General features: G+C 40.5%; 1 protein-coding gene across 1 annotated transcript in view; it reads left to right on the forward strand.

The window, feature by feature from the left end:
- Nucleotides 1-530: 530 nt before the first annotated feature.
- Nucleotides 531-20,747, forward strand: part of Col8a1 (collagen type VIII alpha 1 chain) — a 122,876-nt gene continuing 102,659 nt past the window's right edge. The window contains 1 exon segment of the mRNA XM_048422610.3: nucleotides 531-753. The gene's annotated coding sequence lies outside the window, so the exon portion shown is untranslated.

Genomic DNA, 20,747 nt, shown 5'->3' on the forward strand with positions numbered 1-20,747 from the left:
CTTAGAAGAACTTTCTGTGGAAGGAGCCAGGCAGGAGTGAGGAGGGGTGGGCCGCGCTGCAGCAGCCAGCTCCCAGGAGCAGGGCGCCTGGGGCTCCCGGGGCCGATCCCCTCCCACCTCTGTCTGGGCGCATCCGGCACGTCGAGTCCTCACCCCCGCCCCAATCTTCCTCGCCTCTGCCTCGCTTCGGAAGGAACCCTTCAGTTCTTCTTGGCCCGTTACTTGGCTTTTCGATCACAGGGAAAACACCTTAATTAGTGACAGTCGCCCACGGTTTCCCTCCCTGCCAAAAATATTACACAAAACTGGAAAACAATCTAGTACCTATCCCATCTTCAGAATCAGATCCCCATCTCTCTCCCTCCTCTACCGCTACTTTGGCTCCCAGTTCCCAAAATCCATTCATTTCCTCCCCAACCTTCTGTGGTCTCTGCCTTTCTCCACTTTTTTTTCCCCACCTCTGTTTTCACTCCTGTCTCCGCCCTCCCACGTCCCTGACTCTCCCCACTCCCGCAAGCTCCGGTCTCTACCCTCTTTGCCCCTCCCCAGACAAGTGTCCGACTCCACGGGGGCAGCCGGCCCGTCGCCGGCCGCCCGGCTCAATCCCTGCCCACCTACTGTGAGGAGCAGCTCCGCCCACCTGTCCATAAAAGCCAAGTGCAAGTTACCCGCAGAGCGCAGAGGATCAGAGCCCTTCCTCGGTCCTCTCCGTGGGAGCCCGAATCTCTGTCTCCCAGATCTTATACGTTCAAGGTAAGATAACCCTTCTAGGAGCAACTGACCTACAGGGGGTTGCTGCCCTGAGTGAGTCGCTTCTGGTCAACACGCTTACTGAGAGCTGATTCATAAGGATGCTGGGATGAACAGTGAGTTTCTTAACTAGTAACTGGTTTGAAAACAAACTTCTGTTTGAAACTGAAAATTCCTTTTTGGCAGAAACAACAGCATTTCTATTACAAAAATCTTGTCTCTTTTTAAGTCACCTTCCCCTGCCTCCCTGGTCTGTCTGACGGTTGCTGAGGTTAAATGTATCTCTGTGAGGTGTTATACTTGTGGTTTTGATGGCAAATATTTCACATATCAGTAGAGGCAGGGAAAACCGTCCGTTGTCAAAAACGCACTTTAAAGGAGCACAATTAGTTTTCTAAAAATAGCACAGTCAAAAGGTCTGCTGACGATTTTGCGGTGTTTTCCAAACCCCCAAGACAGCTTCCGTAGGTCCTTTAAGAAGTATCTTTCCAGGTTTAACTGCTCGGAAAAAATGATGTGAACCGGTGCCCTTTGCCTGGGGACAGTGTCTGGTAGATAGGAAATAAATCCCAGCTTACAAGCTGGGGCAGGATGAGCCAGTGTAGGGCTACCTTTTCAGTACATCCCCAAATGAGACATGTGTAGAGACTAAGGAAGTTTGGGAGAGAACTCTGTGACGGCTGTACACACCTAAAACATAAAGTGTTTCAATATGCTTCTCCCAGAAGCATGCAATCCAGATTACACAATTCTTCCTGTGCAACAGACTGATGTATAGAGGGACCAGCCAGGAAGACGTCAGATGAAGGTTTTCATCCTTACCATTCCCTCTGCCCTCCTCTAGCAAATGAAAATCTGCCTGGTTAGTGACTGCCTCCCCCAGAGCTCTCCAGGAGGGAGAAGACCTTGGGTGTATGGGTGGGTGGGCTGGGGATTGGTCTGTTCTTCTTCCAGAGTGCTGTGCACCTGTGAGAGGGAAAAACAAACGAGACAGTGACTTCTGTAAGAAGTTTGCCACCATACTCTGTGGGGTTTGTGGGATGAAATGCTGTCACGTGGAGAAAAGCCCTCTTCAAGTGTTCCATCTGGGGAACTGCAGAAGGCTGCACTTGGAGGAGACAAGCCCGGGCTGCCAGTCAGGAAACCAGCCCACTATTTCAGCCCTTGAGGTTCTTAAAGGGAGAGAACTGTTTACACTTTCATGTCTGTTCGTTGTATGTTGTTTCACACGGGAAGAAAATTTTCGTTACATCTATAAAACACCTCTCTATTAAAGAAACCCAAGACTTGGGTCTTTCCAAACATTCTCCTTATCTTTCAGATATCAAAGAAAATAACAAAACTTATTTAAAAACTGTTTCTGATAGAAGGGATTCAATACAACTAGTCCAGTGAAAGAGTTACATATGGAACATTCTGTCATGTTACGTTTTTTTTCCAAGTGGAAAAATACTGCAGAGTGTGGTTTCCTTTAAGATAATGATATAAAATTACTATTGGCCAAGATAATATGTGACCTGTGCATATTAAAATACCTTTATCTCTAGCCGCAGTGCAGTACGCTTGCATTATATCTAACATGAGCAATCAACCATGACAAGACAAAGGTATGAGACAAGGCCAAGCCAAGTATTTGGTACACTCAAGTTAATTCTTCCTTCAAGGTGGTACTTGACTCCTGCCCAGCACCATCAGGGTAAAAAGATATTACTTTCCTCCACTGTTCTCCCTTATCAAAGTCATCTGCTCTAAGGGGCAACCCTTGGATTACAGAACTCTGTTAAAACTGTATTTGAGGACTTTAATTCTTCTCTGAAGGTTTGCTTCTGCTCTCCCTGACAGTCTGGGCAGACCAGTTAAGAACAGCTCAACAGTAACCGCTTTCCCTGTGTGCTGTGAGGTTCGACCCCCTTAACTAAGTAGTAAGAGCATCTTGCACTGTTTCTGCTGTAAGCCTCCCACGGGGCATCAGCAGTCCAAAGGAGTCTTTCCATAGCGTACATACTGAGTACATCAGCACTTTACCTCTTATGACTTTAGAAAAATCAGTGGCATGATATTATTTAGCTATTTTAATATCACCCCTTCTGCACAGAATGTCAAAGGACAACCCAAGCCTCCTCTTCCTGTGTGTGGCCATGCCCAGCCTACGTCACTGCAGCAGGCTACTGATAACTCCCTAAAAGTAAACAAAAGGGGGTGTCTCCTCCACCAGAGACACCCAAAGTGTGCCCTTCAGATTCTGAATGCCTGCCACACTTGGAGAAACACACGTTTTAGATTTCTTTTTTTATTTATGAATAAATAAAGTATATGCATGATCAGAAGGCATATGTTACTTTATTTTTATTTATAAAGAAAAGAATAAAGGTCAGGAAAGTAAAATCAACCAGAACTGAGAGGGAAGCTGCAAGAATCATTGACATTCACTAAGAGAATAAAATGGTCCCCATCTGCTATCAAACATGACCTCTTATTTATGCAGAATTATGGAGGCTGAAGAAGAGCAGAAGTGTCTTCTCTTGAGCTTCTGTTTGAATTTTCTTTCCTAGTCGATAAGAGCACTGCCTCTCATAATGTAAGAAGCAGCTCTACTATCTTCCTCATGAATCTTCCTTCTCCTCCAGAAGTCAACAGCATGGTTCTAAAACCTGAAATGATTTCAGGTGTACCCACTTCAAACTCACAGGAATTTTGCCAGTTCTAATTTTTTTTTCAAGCTGTATGGTGCATATCAAACACCATGTTTTTATCTTATGTTGGGAACACCTTCAAAACCTGAAGGGGACAGAGTTATGTGAGTGTTTTCAAGTTAGGGGGTATCAATTACTCCTCTTCCTTGTTACAGCAACTTAATGAATGACTAAGACTTTCAGTCTCTGCTTCTCCAAGTGACTCTGGAGAAACATATCTCAGTATGTCCTTCCACATCCCCTCGTGCACATAATTTAAAGAAAGTACAGACCGATCCTGAGATTTGAGAGCACCCTTACAAAATGAACTGTTCTGTTGAGTAGAGTAGAGGATCGGAAGAGTTAAGAGGACAGTGAATGTCTCTGGAATTTAGAGAATCTTCCTCTTAGCATTGTGCTAACGGGTATCTTTTGATACTTAAGGCGTCTAGTGGAGAGGGGGTTCGGGTGGGGGTTCAGGGAGGCTGCTCACAAGTTGTTATCAAATACTAAGGACATAATAATAACAATAATAAAATTAATAAACTGTTTTAAGATTTCCTAATTAACTGCAGTTTGCACCCTGACATCCTAAAGCAGAGATCTGCGCGTCCCCCTTCCCTTTGCGGAGAGATGAAGATGACTGAAAGGTAGGAGAGTTAGCTACATTTCAGTACCAAGAGAGAACCTTTGGGTCAGAGGCTGCAGCGTGGCTTCAGCAACTCTGTTGTCTAAGGGCGGAGGCCCTGTGTGGGAACTGAAAGGGGGTCCCTGGAGTCTGGAATATCTCCAATCTGGAAGCCCTGTGTACCCCAGTCCAGCAAGCCATTGATGCTGCATCAGATCAAATTGAAGTAAGTAAAACAAACTCAGTGTCATCACCTAAAATACTATCTAATGCTGCTAGCTCAGTTGGCAGGAGCTCCCCCCACCCCCCACCCTGTGAAGCTTACTGGAGGAGCTTTTATAAGATGCTGGAGCACCTGTTGATGGCTTCCAAGGTCTTCTGTTTACTCAGGGCTTGCGTCCATTGTTCTTCCTGGAAAACACAGCCATCCTCCTCGGGTCTGCAGCTGCGGTCACCATCGCTGGCTGAAACTGGCATTGCTTCTCCCATAGAAGGGGTGTCCTGCATTGTTACAGATGATAGCACTCATTCTTGGGGTTTTTCTCATTACTGCGAGTCTCCTCATACTTCTTTTAAACAGACTATAAATGTTGACTCCATCGAGTCAGAAAGTTTTATAGTTTTTTAAACTTTAACTTATATGTATGGATGAAAAGTCAAGAATTTCTCCTGGCCTCCAGTGAAATATCTGAGGTGAGTTTTTGGGAACTTTTATTTGTCCAGTAAGTTCAAACTTTTGGAAGGTTAGTAAAGGACCCAGACAATACAAAATATAATTCCTAGAAGGGACTTTGAGCCTAATTTCAACTAAAAGTTCACGTTAGAGATGGAAAAGGTCAGAAATATTGATGTCATTCACAAGGACACCAGATGAGTATAGCAAGCTGGGACGCAAGGGATAAAGCTCCCTAGCCAGTTCTACATCTTGAATAACTGGTGCTTCTAGCCACTCAACAGGAATTTGAGGTGTCCCTAACTGTTCTGAGTAGCCTGTAAGAACTTAGCATGGGGCTTTCAGATGGGGGAAAGTTTAGGATACAGCTATAGCTTTACTGAAGAATGTGTCTAAGAAATATGAAATGACCCCTACAAACATCTTTGAGATTACTGATAATTAACATCATAGGGAACTTCATTGCCATTTTCCACAGCAGAATCTGAAATATACTAGCTAGCTAGTAAATCTGTATTGAGTTGGGGACTAAGTGAGTAGAGAAAAAAAGTTAAACAGAAAATATCCGTTACTTTCAGCTCCTATGAAAGACCTATAAGTAGTCTTAGGGACACAGAAGTACTCAAATCCCAAATGTATCAAGCTTAGGATTTCTTCTTATGTTATGGAATGTATGATCTCATAACCTCATGGATGGTTGGGAAATCACCATGTCTGAAGAACTGGGTAATTTTTCCTATTTTTACCTGTGCTCTAGAATTATATTTCTGTAACATGCTTAAAAGTTAGTTTCAATATTTGTATGGAAAAAGAACATTGAGTAATTATTTGCAATAATAATTATTTGAAATAATATTCTTCATACTGTTCCCTCCCAAAAGACAATGTGTTATCGGTTGATTCTGTCCTTCCCCAGTTCTTTAAGGAGAGAAAAGCAAATACACACAACAGTTAATCAGAGAAACCATGGATCCACAGTGGCAGGAGGGTACAGGCCTGACATGTGTGGAGACAGAAGGAAGAAATCCAGGAACCAAGAGCATAGTGAGAGAAAGGCACAGCCCCAAGAGTTCACACTTGTGGTGTGGAAGAGGGGGAAGCTCCAGAGCAGTTTGGAGAACGGAACTACAGACATCTGTGGCTGTCTGTCCAGTCCCTCTAGAGATGAACTGTCTATAGCAGTATTCTTTAGGTATAGCATCATTTGAGGGCTGGGCACACAGAGAAGACTTACAAGTCTCTGAACTCTTGCTTACCTTTTGTTTCAACTGGGGAAAGAGCCTGGTTTGACCTCACTTTAGACTTAACTCTGAGCCAGGGTAGTAACTTAATGGGTGTCAAGGCATCAAAATTTTCTCTGCTGAGATAATACAATTAGTAACATGTAAAATTACCCCACCAAACAATACTATGAAGATAGAAAAGAACATTCTTATGTCACTTACTAGGAACACTTCACACTGAATCAGTGGACAGATATTACTCCAGTTGCCTCTTCAGTTAACTCTGAGCATGCCTGGCAACTGTTTGCCTGCCTTGAAACAGCAATTATCTTCTGAGACTGATTTATTGTATGTTAAAAATCAACGCGGTCAAAGTTTAAACATTGTACAAGCATTCCTTTAAGTCTTTTCTGAAGAGAGCCTCTCCTGCGCACCCCAGTGATGTTTGTCACAGGTTATTTGGGCATTGGGTCATTGAAGTGCTGAGACTACGATTAATCATGTCATGGGCTCTAACTAAATAGCCCTGGGTGTGGGTGTCAGCGTTTGGCTTCTCCAGGCAATAGCATGCATCCAATTTGTTAAGGAGCTTCTCTGGTCCCTTCTGTTAATTAGATAAAACAGCTGTTTTTCTGAAAATGCGTGTCAGTGAATAATTGAGCTAACTAGTGCTGGTTTATACTGAGCTTTTCCTCCCTGACCACAGAGGGGTTAAGTCTCAGCTGCCTTTGGTTCTCTGAGATGACCTCAAATCTTAAGAACTAAGCAAAGAACATGTGGATGGGATAGCTGAAACACATTTGCAAGCCACTATCCCTTTAATTTTCTATTCCTCCCATTAGCTTATACCCTCTAATAGTAAACCTAAATTTGCTTCATAAATTCAAAATGACAACTGTACATTGCTATATTTTTATATACATAGCTATTTTGTGTTTTCCCAATCTTAAAGTCTAAAGTCATGATGTTAACAATATCAACCCAAATACCCAAATGCGTGGTTGCCTTTGGTTTTGGGATTTTGGTTTGTGTTTGTTTGTTTGTTTGACCTGACAGAAAATAAGGCCAAGAAGTTAAGAAAGAGAGACACTAGTGGAGCTAAGAATTTGTGACCAAAATTGCTGAAGTTGAAAGAGTGAGACAAGAAAATGGGTCTTCAGCAAAATACACTATTGTATCTTCAGCCCCTACTTTAAAAATGACAGGCCCAGGGTTCGAGTTCCTTTTATTATAACCCTTCATGGCCCAATGAGTAGATGGGGGAGTTGCTTACCAGTAGGGGGAGCCAGTATGCTGATTGTCTGGAAAAGACATCTGTGACCAGAGGGGATCTTAAGAGTTAAGATTTTTCTGAGCAGAGTTAAGAATCTGTTGTAACCAGTGGCTAGAATGTCCTTTGCATTGTTAGTTTTCTTTTCTCTCTCTCTCTTTTTTTTGAACCTAATTTAAGCCTCTAAGAATAAATCACTCACTTCTCAGCAATGCCAGAAATGTCCAGGCTTGCAGAAGTTTATTTGAAAGAAAACCAACACAGTCTTAGAAAATGTTCTTTCCAAGGCCACCACCAGCCAAGACTAAATCTAAATGCTCAGTTCAGTACTAAACAAACGCCAGCTGATGATCAATGAGAGACTAGCCGAGAGGGTAGAAAAGGTGCCATGACGAGGCCTATCCCTGCTGCAGGGAGTTGGAAGAGAAAAGACAAAAAATAGGCTAGCCAAGCGTCTCCAACCAAGAGAGCCCAGAAGCACTCCCCTCCTTCTGGATCTCCCCAGAGAGCAGCCAAGGTCTTGCCTAGACTGAAGTGAATGCCTTGTTGAACATTTCCATTGCACAGCTGTGGGGAGATGACTTGTTAAGACTTGAGATGCTTGCGTAATTTATAACCCTTTGGGGGATACAGATCAATTAGGATGGGGGGGGATCCTTGGCACGCCAGATAAAGGGTGCTTGCTTTGTAAAACTTATGACACTTGCAGGAAAGCAGAGTAATCCTCTTGCTAAGTGTGATGTCACCGGAGTTGAAGCTATGACAGTGGTATGTGTGTGACTTGAGAATTCACCTTTCCAGATAGTCTTCAGTATTTTAATCCCTAAGCCACCTTGACTCCCTGGGGCCCAATGCAATCCACTTAACCATCTACGTGCTTTGGTTTATTTATCTTCATCTTCCAATGTATTGTAAGCAGTAATGCTGCCAGACCATGGGTTGCCAGAGCTATTTATTCAGAATGCTGACTGGATGGCACACATAGCACCTGGGAACGGCTTGTGACATTTATGGAGAGCCAGTCAACATAAGATAGACTTTTAAGTAGGTGTGTCTTCTTCCAAGATAGAGCAAGAGTATTCTTCTTTCTTAGAAGGCAGAGGGAGATAGCAACTGTATCAGGAAGTTGGACAAGGCCAAGGGTAAGTGAAAAGAGAAAAATAATGACTAACTAAGTTATTTTAAAGAGTTTTGAAAATTCTATATATTTACCAAGTGATGTTTAATCACCTGCCAAAGAAGACTTTCACAAGAACTGATTTTTAAAAATTGCATTTATTTAGCTGGCAGTGGTGGTGCACACCTTTAATCCCAGCACTCTGGAAGAAGAAGCAGATAGATCCCTGTGAGTTTGAGGCCAGTCCTGTCTACAAGAACTAGTTCCAGGACAGGCACCAAAACTACACAGAGAAACCCTGTCTCAAAAAAAGTCAAAAAATAAAAATGATACTTTTTATGGGTGGGAATTAATAACTGTTGAAACAGAGAGACAGCACAGAGAGTAAAAGCCCCTGGCACCATGCCCAAGTACCTGAGTTCAGTATCCAAGACCCACATGGTGGAAAGAGAAAATGAACTTCCACAAATTGTCCTCTGACCTTTACATGCAGCCTGTGGCATAAACATGCACGTGTACACACACACACACATACACACACAAAAAAAAACACAAAAAAGAATTAAAGTAAAATAAAAAATAACTAACATGTTATATAAAATTTGTATCTCTTCTTGTCCACACTTGCTAAAGTGAATTTTAAATAATTGCTACAAGGGACATAAAAAGGCATTTAATTAATGTTTGATCTTGAGTCTCTTCAACTTTAAAATAACTCTTGGGTTTAAGTATTCTATAGAAGAGTTTGACGATAGTTTGGCAATCACTTCCTACTTCATTATTTTAAGATCTGCTGCAATAAGGTATTAGCAGTATTGCTTATTATTGTATAATATACACTGAGTGTGTATTGCTTTAACAAGCCATGAGTAAGGAACCATGCCAGGATGGTAAATTTCTAGGGGAACAACATGATGAGATGCCTTGGTCTGAACATCAGTTCTTCATAATAAAGTAATCGCAACAGCAGAAATGCTACAGTTATCCATGCTCTCAGTTCTTCATAATAGCGCAATCACAATAACAGAAATGCTATAGTTATTCATGTTTTCAGTTCTACCAGTAGAGTAATCGCAACAGCAGAAATGCTACAGCTATTCACACTCTCGGGCTCTTGTGCTCTTTCCCCTCCCTCTGCTTCTCCCTCTTTTCCTCTTTTCCTTCCTCCATCCCTCCCTCCTTCTCTAGGTCCCTGTATTGCTTTTATTCCTACCAAAACTAAAGTCGTGAATATATTGAAATTGTCTCTTCCTTCTCTTTTAATTTTCATTTCTCAGTATTTTGTTATAGAGGCCTGGCCAATGGTGAGTGATGAGCTTCATAACCAAGGCACTTAGATATTTTACTTAATTCTGTAAAATAGTTCATCAGTTTCTGAGCTAACAGTCTGTCTCATCTTTGTCATCATTAGTCATCTGAGATCAGGCAGATTTATTCGCATCATTTGCATTCATACTATCAATAGGGAACTAATTTCAACAATTCAAACATACATGTTGATGTTCAATTTACTGTCTCTGGGACTACCAAGTTTATGTAAGACACTCAGACTTGCCACCTTGTAAATTTTTCTATTTCTCTTAGAGCTTTAGGAATTCCCTTGGCCCTCACAAAGTCAGCATATAGAGGCCACTATACTCAAACATCTCAATTAAGCACCCTTTCATCAAGCCAATAAGTAACCCAAAGTCATCCAAGAAAAAAGAAAGAGCAAACCCATCATTCACAGTTATAAAAATAGATGCTTCATGGACAGGTGAGGCAGTGCATGCCTTTAAACCCAGCACTCAGGGGACAGACGGTGGTGGATCTCTGAGTTCAAGGCCAGCCTGGTCTACAAAGCAAGTTCTAGATAGCTAGGGCTACACGGAAAAAACTCATCTCACAAAAAAGAAAAGGGAAAGAAGGAAGAAAGGAAGGAAGGAACGAAGGAAGGAAGGAAGGAAGGAAGAAAGAAAGAAAGGAAGGGAAAGAAAGAAAGAAAGGAAGGAAGAAAGGAAGGAAGGAAGGAAGGAAGGAAGGAAGGAAGGAAGGAAGAAAGAAAGAAAGAAAGAAAGAAAGAAAGAAAGAAAGAAAGAAAGAAAGAAAGAAACCAATGCTCTAAGTTATCTAGCAAAGGAGGCACTGGTCCTGCTACCTCTCTGTTCCTCATATTCCAGCTTAACCAAGAAAAAAACAGAACATCCACTCAATTCAGCAAAGCAATTTGCCTAGTGCCACACGGCTTGGAAACAGTAGAGTCAATATGACCTTGTAGGGACTGCAAAGCCTGTCCCTGACCTGTTTCTCCTTGTTGCTTCTAAAGATGTCCGATCCTCAAAGGGAGAGACAGTCTCCTGCACCCTGGGACAGTGCCTCTGACTCATAAAGTGAGAGGATTCCAGTGGCGCTGTTCCTAGACGCTGCTGACTGGCTCTGTTTCTTGTATAACACTGGGATTTTTAATTTATTTTTCTTTTTTGTACTTTTTCTTCTCTAAAAACATGTTGCAATTCCAGAGCCAAAAAGTAAGGGTTTTGTAATTAGAAAGGAAAAAGAAGAGGGGGGAGGGACCTATCATTTCTCCCTGGGGTAATTTTGGAGAGTTAAATTTTCTCCAGCACTTCCCTCCATGTGATTGACTTCAGGTCATCTGTAGCCGTCATTCTGCGCAGGAGAGTCTAACAGGCCATTTCTAAGGCAATAGAAATTCATGAGATTATATGAGAAACAGACTGCAACAAAAGCACTTTCACGTGTTCCGTCAACTTGAGTGTGTCCCCAGATCATTTTCCCTACAGTTGCTTTCACTACAATATGTAACCAGACGGCGCGAGTCAAGAGCATATAGATGATTCTCCATGCCGCTTGAGTCCTCTAGAGAAGCGGCCACGGTCGCTGGTCCTGCTGTTCAGCCTGTAGTTAGAGTGACACAGACAACAGGGTGCACCAAGCCTTCCTTTGTGATTTACAAGAGAAACAAAGGGAGATGTCCAGCATCTTAGATCTTTTCCTGGTCGCATTCTGATGTCCTGACCTTGTTTTTGTCTTTCACCCTCACTCTGGGATTGAAGTATTCTTTCACTTCATTGATTAGATTCATTTATACTGCCCTTCCAAGAGTCAAGTCACGTCTTCACTAGGCAGACCAGACACGCCTGCATTCAGTCCACTCAGGCTGCCCTATGTAGCTCTCCATGCTCTTTAGTACGTTGAGTGCAGCCTGGCACCGTGACTCAGTATCACTCGATAATGCTGATCCCCATTTATGCATCTACCTCCTTGCAGAAGGATTCATATCTAATTAATCTCAGTGCATTCCATATGAGAGAACTTAATAAATATAAGGGAAATAAAGAACCAGAAAGGGGTAATAAAGTGAGCTGCACAGTAGATGACAAGACTCTAAGTGTACATTTTTTCTATCCTTATAAATTGTCCTAAAAAGATGCAATTAGTTTGAGTCTTTGACACCATGAGATAATTACACATAGGCGAGATTATTTGATATAATCAACACAGGCAAGATGGAAACTGCTTCCATTCCACAAAGTCCTTGACAGTCAAGTCTTTCATCCTGTCCTTCCACCCAGTCCCTCACAAGTTTCTAGCAAGAATTTGAACTGAACCAGATGGTCTGAGTTTTTTTTTAAATATTTCTTTTAGTTTCCTTTGCTAAAAATGTAAAGCTCTCATTTTTTTTTACCTGTTAACACAGTCGTATGTCTTCATCTTATTAATTAAAGACTTTCTACATTTTTTGCTTACACTCATTTTTTCTGGTTCTAAACTGACAGTTACTGCAAATGTCAGTAACATGTTTCCCCAGCACAGTTTTGGCAGGGGCGTTTGACAGGATTTCTACAATGATAGAAATCCTCTGCACCTGAGCTGTCCGGTGTACTAGACATCACTCAGATGTGGAGAGCTACTACACAGTTGAAGTGAACAGAGGGGTTGAATTATTTTCTTTTATTCTTTACTTTGGTTGGGTTTTTGTCAACCTGAAACAAACTAGAATCTTCTGAGAAGAGGGATATGAGTTGAAACAGCGCTTCCGTGGTATTAGCTGGCAGGAATGTCTGGAGGTCATTTTCTTGATTAGTGATTGAGGTGGGAGGGTCCAGACCGTTGTGGGTGGTGTCACCCTGGGGCAGGTGGTCCTAGAATATATAAATAGCAAACTGAGCAAACCAGAGGAAGCAAGCCAGTAAACAGAGTTTCTCCAGGGTCTCTATTTCAGTTCCTGACCCCAGGTTCCTGTCCTGTTGGAATTCCTCGTTTGCCTTCCTTCAGTGAATGATGATGGGGAATAGGTAAGCCAAATAAATGTTTTCCTTATTTCCAAGTTGCTTTTGGTCCATTTCCACAGCAAAAAAAAAAAAAAAAAGCAAATTAGAACAATCTCTCTAATTGTAAACTTAGTAGCCACTTGTGACTCGTGACGACTGTGTGAAACAGCACAGAATGGTTCACTTTTCATGTCTTATGCCACACAGTCTTTTGTAAGAATGAACACTATGAAAATAAAAGCTAAATAAGACACGCTTTTCATCATTCCCAATGAATAATTGTGACTGCAGTAATCTCTCTTAAATATGACTTGATTCCTGGGTGTGTCTATAACTCTCATCAAAAACTTGACCTCTGCAATTTAACAAGGTTGTGTCTTGAACAAACAAAATGAGATGTGGAGTAATTTAAACTAAATGAAGACACACAATAATCCCTCCTACCTTCATCTTCTTTCCCTTCATGGGAAAGGGTGGATTTAATACCTACTGAGGAACTCAACTACTTCAGTCTTCAACATGACCCTTTCTGCAGAAAACAACTGCCCGGGGTATCTGAAAGAAGGATCGCTAGCAGAGTCTTGCATTTCTTCACTTTCTGAAAGAAAGCAGTTCTTTTTCATGGATTTTCCCAGAGCCAGCAGGGCAGAGGAGGTAATGTGTCCATGGAATTTGGCAATGATGTGGCTCTGGCACTAACTGGCTCACTGAGGGCCCTTCAGGAATCCATCATGCCAACACACCAACCATGCAGTACAAAGTCTGTGTTGGGCAAAGCCAAGAACAAATGGATCAAGCTGTCTGGCTGTAGAAAAGATTCTGGCTTGTTAATGAGCCTTTCAGAAAACACCTCTAAATGAATCTCTAGTAGCAGCAGTGTATAGAGGTGTTTAATGATATCAGATGCCAGTCACACTATATGTGACTCAGCAAAGATCAGGCAGGGACAGAAGAGCCACTGGATAAACCAGGCAATCGGCTGTATCTTCTCCAGCCAGAGCTCAGTTTATTTGGAGTGATTGTAAAAATCTTCAATGAAAGCTTCTCTAAAATAATAAAAGAAAAGAATTTATCCTGTTATTGTTAACCATCTGACATCACAAAATAATTATGGGTGTGCACTTTCCCCTGCCTTGCAAAATATTTATAAATTGTAGCTTAAGTAAACTTTAGAGGCAATGTTAAAGATAGCAATAACATTTAACTTGTAAACTTTTAATATCTAGCTATAAAATACTCACCATGTGCTTAATTCACATTTGAATACATATCAATAAAATTCTCATCTGCAAACAGGGGCCAGTGGCTAAAGAAAAGAATCTTTGATTTCTTTTCTTCAGAACAAATGTGTTAGAGCTATTTTGTGTTTTGCATTTATGAAATTAAATTTATTGCCAGTACGTCAGCAATAGTGTTAGTAAGGCCCTTAACCTGGGAACATTTAGATGTGAAGAAAATCAATAAGTAGAAATGACAGTAATATTTGGTCTTTGTAGAGAAACAATCGATGGCATGTGTTTTGTATCTAATTCTTCATTAGATTTGAGTGGAGAAGCATTTGCCTATTATACATGCTAGACAGAAGACCCTTAGAGAGGTAAATCACTCCCCATCATTAGGGGAGTGTTGGAACTCAAGTAGTAGCCTCACTCACCTCATCTCCAAAGTCTTCTTTCTACTGGCCTGTACTGAGTCTTGGCTATTTTATCTATGCTGTAGAGCACCCCAGAAGCACGGAGGACCAGCTGCAGTACAGGGAGGACCAGCTGCAGTGCAGGGAGGACCAGCCGCAGTTCAGGGAAGATCAGCTGCTCTGCACGGAGGGCCAACCACAGTGCCGGGAAGCAGAAAGTTCTTCAGGGGTCTCTTTAAGGGTCAAGATTTCACAATTGCAAAAGTTTTTCAGAAAGCATAGATTTCTGGGTATAAAAGTGCAAGACCTCTAATCCTAGCACTAAGTAAGGTTGGAGAATCTCCAGTTAGAGATCATCCTAGGCTACATAATGAAAATGTGGGGAGAGAAGAGATAAACAAGTAATAGATTGCTCTGGGAGCTGTGAACATCTTTACAATGTTAACGCTTTCCATGCATAAACATGGGCAGCCTTTTCATTTTTATCTTCATCAGTTTCTTTCAGAAAACGCTGTGGCATTTTTATTGCAGGAGACTCTCACTTCCTTAGTTAATTCTAAGTATTTGGGGAAGTAGGTGCTTTTGTGAATGGGATTGTTTTTACTTTTTTATTCCTCAGCAAATTTGTTAATGTACTAAAGAAACTTATTGTTGGTTGTGGGAAGTTGAGTAAGTCCTGAGTGAATGTATATTGTTGACATGGGCACAGACACATCAAGGACCCAATGCCTCAGACCCATGGGAACAGCAAAGCCTTCTCCCTACAGGTTACGCTCAGAATTAGCAAGCCCTTCCTCTCACATTGTGCAAACATTGGCAGTATGTACAAGAACCAGAAACTGCAGCTTTTTCCTCCCAAACATTTACAATGATTTACATATATGCAACCTGAGACTGTTCCCCTACACAGACTTTCTACCAAGTCTTGCTAACTCCTCTTCCTGTGCTGTCTGTAATAAATTAGCCAAAGTTTCCAGGTTGTTGCCTAATAGAAGCCACTCCATCAGAAAATGCACAGGCACAGACCACCTGACCCCAGCTCTTCTGTATGTGTGTCTGTGTATCTTCATTCCTTTTATTCGCTTGCTGCCCTACTAAGGTTTTCAGAACCCACACAGAATAGGAAGCTACAACTGATATATAAAAAAATATATAGACTTTGTTGTTGTTCTTGTATGTTGATTTTTAAATCTATTATTTTAGTGAATTTATTTTTCAGATGCAATAGTCCTCTGGTGAAGTCAGTGTATGAAAGAGATATCTGCACACGCATTCCATTATCACAACACTACTCATAACAACTAAGATAGAAGATAGGCATGTCATAGGTATCCTGGTCCCTGTATTTATACATTTATATGGTAACATGCCTTTCCAAACCATGTCCATAGTCATTACAGCATTAAATGTAAAACTCCTATTTTGCTTGAATTTCATTTTTCTGCAGAAAAGTTTCTAACCTCTTTAGAAACCATATATTGATTATCAAGAAATCATTTCACTCAGGCTTCCTCAAGAGAGCCACACTAAGAATTCATTGCCTCAATAGGAAACTTGTAAGCTAAAATTAAATGTGTTTTAATTCCTAAAGAAAGTGGAAGGAGAGCTTTAAAAATTTCAAAAACTGCTCCTCAAGTTTGAACCCTCTGTTTGATTGGCTAGGGCTCCAATCTCAACATCATTTATTCCTTCAACAAGTAGCTCTTGGACACCTGTCACATGCTGAACCCATGAAGACACCATCAAAGTTTGATTTACCTGCACCCATTGCTTATAGCTGAAAGGGACAGGAGTCAATAAAATGTCACTTGGCAAATGAATGCACAAGGAATGTGAGAACGACTCTTAATTCTATAGTATATATTTAATAATAAAAAGTATCAAAAATGCCCAGAAAATAAAAGACAGTGGTCATTAGTATTTATATTCATAATCAATCCCAGTAAATCCTCATTAAGCCTATTCACCTTTCCTTGACAAATAATTCTAACAAGCATGCTTTACTGAGTTCAAAAACCAGAGTACATATGAAGAGCATTGGAAGAGGGAAGAGGGCTGCAATAACAGATGAGCTGACAAAAGAGACAGAACCGTGGAGAGCTAGTCATAAAGCAAGAGGGGAAAGAAGGGTTAGGGTAAGACGTTCAAAAGCATAGTGGGATTCACTGTGGGGACAATTGGTTGTCTGACTGTAGGAAGACATCGCTAATCACAGCTGGAATGAATTCGTGAATTCATTTTAAAATGAGAAAACTATGTATTTTAAGTGCATAAAAACAAGCATTTTGGATTCTTAAACATGTTAGCTATTAAGAAAATCTTAATTAGGCAAAAATGTCTCATTTCCTAAAGAGTCTGGAAACTTGAAGCGACTCTATTGACCTCCCATAAACAAGTATGCGTAAAAATGTCATGAAATAGAGCTTGTCCTAAGCCACCAAATCTCACCTCCCTGGATTGTAGCGTAAGAGATTATTAACTTTGTGTTTGTCCGTTTCCAGTAAAAGCATGATCAAAGGCTTTACCTGGAATTCAAAACTTTGAGTTCATGCTTCTTTTCATCAAATACAGCTGAGCCCATGGAAATGACCTCACTGTTCAGTGTCTCAACGTATCTGTTTGTATAATGAGAAAAACAAAAGCTGGCCTCACAGGAATCCCATGGACTTGGTTCCTATTTCAGAATTTGGAAATGCTTAGCATAAACTCCAATAATGGCCTAGTTTGGGGTTATTATTTTTTAAGCAAACAGCCCTCAAGAAAAAGATGTAAAGGGAGTCTTTCTTTCCTCCCTTCCTTACAATCTTTCTTTTCCAAAGAACACAGCAAAGAAACAAAGAGCCAAATACATTGACTCATGTCTTTTTCTAATAGTGTTGTGGTCAATTTGCTCCTGCATAAAGAAAGTACTAGCAAAGCTTTGAACTCTGAATTCTGGAAGGCTATGAGTGGAAAAATGTCTTTAGCAAAATCAGCCCAATGTGCATTCGAGAGTAAAGCCCACTTGGGCATCCTGTCCCTGCCGAAGACCTTTTCTGTTGTCTGAATTTTCTTGGGGAGGGGGAGTTTGAACTTTGCCTTTTAATGGAATCTTGAGTTGGTTTTCCTATATTTTTTTTTAAAAAAAAGTCTTTACTCATTTAAAGTCATAAGATGGTCTCTCAGCTTGAACTTGCTTTTAGGATAAATAGAAAAACCTGATAGGCTCTGTGCCTATAAATAACTGACTCCTTTTAGAGCTCAAGATACATAAGCTTCATTCATAAACTTGAATAGGAACTGAGAGTTTCCACTAGGAGACTTCCAATCCTAAAATTAGTTAACAGGCCCAAGGTTAATAGGATGTGTTGTGGCTTTTGTAGAATGTTTCTTCTACAAAGTCTGTCACCACTTAGCATAGTGCATGTTGATATATCTAAGAGACACTAAGCTTATCAATGCTTTATTGTGATTTCTTAGGTTTCACTTTAATGCTGAAAGCTATTATCATTCTGAAAAAGGATAGTGTTAGTAAATTCCCAGATATTTAGTATCATTCCTGATAAGACTATGTAGCTGTCTCGCCTTATATTAAGGAATTTGTGTCAGTACTAAAATCTCATCACTAAAATGTCTGAAAGAGATCTCAAGATGTCTTCCTCTCTCCCACAGAGGAAGAAGCACCCCAGTGCGTTGCTGCCGGATACACATCTAATCTGTAGTCCATTCTGCCCTTCGTTCTTTCTCTCCTGCTGCAGTGACACAGATTTCTCTTTTTAAGGTTTTTCTCTGATCAGCTCTGACCCCTCACTACCATCACCTTTTGAGACTTACTGATACACAGGCCATGTACATGCAGTGTACTTTCCCAGTATGGATCAGACTGTGATTCACTCTTGTTTCAGTGCTTTCAGAGATATCTCACAATGCTAAGAATCTAAACTCCATCTCAGGATTTACAAGGATTCCCACTGACAACGCCTGGCTGTTTTTTCAGCCCTATTCTTTCCCACACTACCTACTGTCACCAACCTTAAACTAAATATTAGCTAAGGTACTTTTTATTTAGTTTTGTTTATTTATGTGTATGGGTGTTTTGTCTGCATGGATGTATAGGCAGAGACTGATCCTTCGTTCCTGGCCACCCAGACTTTAAATAACCTCACAGAAACTGTATTAATTAAATCACTGCTTGGCCTATTAGCTCTATCTTCTTATTGACTAGCTCTTACATCTTAATTTAACCCATTTTTATTATTTTATATTTTACTACGAGGCTGGTGACCTACCAACAAAGTTTTGACTGGTGGCTCTCCTTTTTCTCCTCTGGCGACTACATGGCATCTCCCTGACTCTGCCTTCTTTCCCTATCTATCTATCTATCTATCTATCTATCTATCTATCTATCTATCTATCTATTATCTATCTATATCTTTTCCAGCATGTCTATGTTCTGTTAAGCAGCTTCTTTATTAACCAATGGTATGTAGTGGGAAATCCCATATCACCCCTTTTCTGTCGAAATAAAAAGGAAGGTTTTAGCCTTAATATAGTAAAATTACATATAATAAAACAGTATAAGCAAGAATTACAGTTGCAATATATGTACTTTATCTTTTATAATAAGTAAGGAAAATTATATTATTACTATCTATTCTTCAACTCCATTCAGAAGGAAATAATATTGCCTAACTAAATAGGAAGTACATTGTAAGTAACTTCCAAAACTCTAGAATTGACAGAGACATCTCACTGCCTGGACAGTCATCCAAAGTTCTTCTGTATCTTTGGGGCATCCATATTCAGCCTACAGGCCAATAGTATCCAGCAGACTTTCCCATGAAGCAGGAAATTTTAAAGACAGTTCTGCCTATATTGTCTGGCAGATTCTTTCATGAAGCAGGAACCCTGAAGGACCATCTCACCTTTAGGCAAGTCCAGTAGTCATTTTTCTGTGGGTCCTGCATGTCCAGTTCATACAGAATACCATCAAGTAGTCAGGCAAGAGCAGTTTCTTCTCCAAATGGCTGCCAAACTCCATAAGGAGCCTCTTCTATTCCTATCTTCCTCTTGAAGTAATTGGTGCTGCCAGGAGATGTGTCTCATTGTCATGAAAAGTCCTAACTTCTTAAATATCTTAAATGCTTAAGACTATTAATTCCTAATTCTATTAGTCTTTGAAAGGTTTGAAGGTTATCTATCTAACTGAAATCGTCTCTATATAGCTATAAAACCTAACTAACATGATACATGCTTGACCATAATAGATGACTATCTATTAACATATACTTCTTAATTATACATTGCATTTTTAAATGAACTGCACAAACACAATACCTTAATCAAGAACAGAAATATAGATTGAACAAAATTGACCTTAAATTGTATCAGTAAACCAAGATCTATACCAATGCAAATCTCTATATCATATTCCCCTTTAAATGTAAACAAACTTTTGTAAGCAATCATTTAGGGAATTTAGCATGGTTCTCTTCAAACTTCTTCCTGCTTTTGGTTGGGAGAAGTATTTTATTTTGGGGGGGGGGTTTCACACAGACCTTTCAAAGGGTCTTGGTACATCAAACAACACTAGCCTAGAAGAAATACACAGGTTCTCATCCTCTATGAAAACAAAAGAAGAATCTCTTTTTCAAAGCAACATATCCTTACACCCAAATTTTGAAGTAAAGATACCTTTAACATATATGTGTTGGTTTAGCTTGGCAGCCCATTCAATTAAATGTCTCTCTGTACTTAGCTCCTTCACAGTAAAAAAAAAAAAAAAACAAATGAATGAAAGCACAATAATATACATAATCCAGAGTCTCTGTGAACTTTCTATCTTTACGTGGCTTATTTTTTTAACTTCTTTAATCTATGACTGTCTGTACTCTGTCTCCTTAAAGACTTTGTTTTATTTTCTAAACCCACTTGCTTCCTTTTATATATCTATATTCTCTTTTCTCTCTCTCCCAAGCCTATGCATATTTTTTAACATATTATGTCTCATTTAGAGGTCTGAATCTGTCCTATTGCTTATCTGAAATCCTTTTCTGACCAAGACAACTTCTTAAAATGTTAAGTAGTATGGCTAGGACTAAGGCTGCTTTTCCTTTTATCTCTGCCCAGTCCAATATGACAGAGGTCTATTCAGTGCTTGCTGTGCAAATCATCCTCATAGCCCCGTTTCCAGGCACACAGAAGGTTTATGTTGCCATTAAGCACATTGCATCACTCTGTTCACAAACCCCATTTAAATGCTCTGTAGCCAGACCTTCCAAAAGAGTCAGAGCCATTTGTGTTGGCAAACCAGAAAGCCAGCTCCTAAAGCAGCCACTCAGCCTTCCTTGCCACTGCTGAGTCAGGAAGACCTCTCTTAAAGGAGTCGTGGAGCTCCTGCTCTCTGCCAGCAAACAGAGCCCATCCCCCCCCAAAAAAAATACCAGCTACCAAGAAGCCATGCTTAACTCTGTTCTTTTATGTCCAGAATTCCTTTCCTAGCTTTCTCAGATTTTATGTGGATGTAGTTAG

This window comes from Myodes glareolus, chromosome 2 (assembly GCF_982192425.1).
Source record: "Myodes glareolus chromosome 2, mMyoGla1.1, whole genome shotgun sequence".
Lineage (NCBI taxonomy): Eukaryota > Metazoa > Chordata > Mammalia > Rodentia > Cricetidae > Myodes > Myodes glareolus.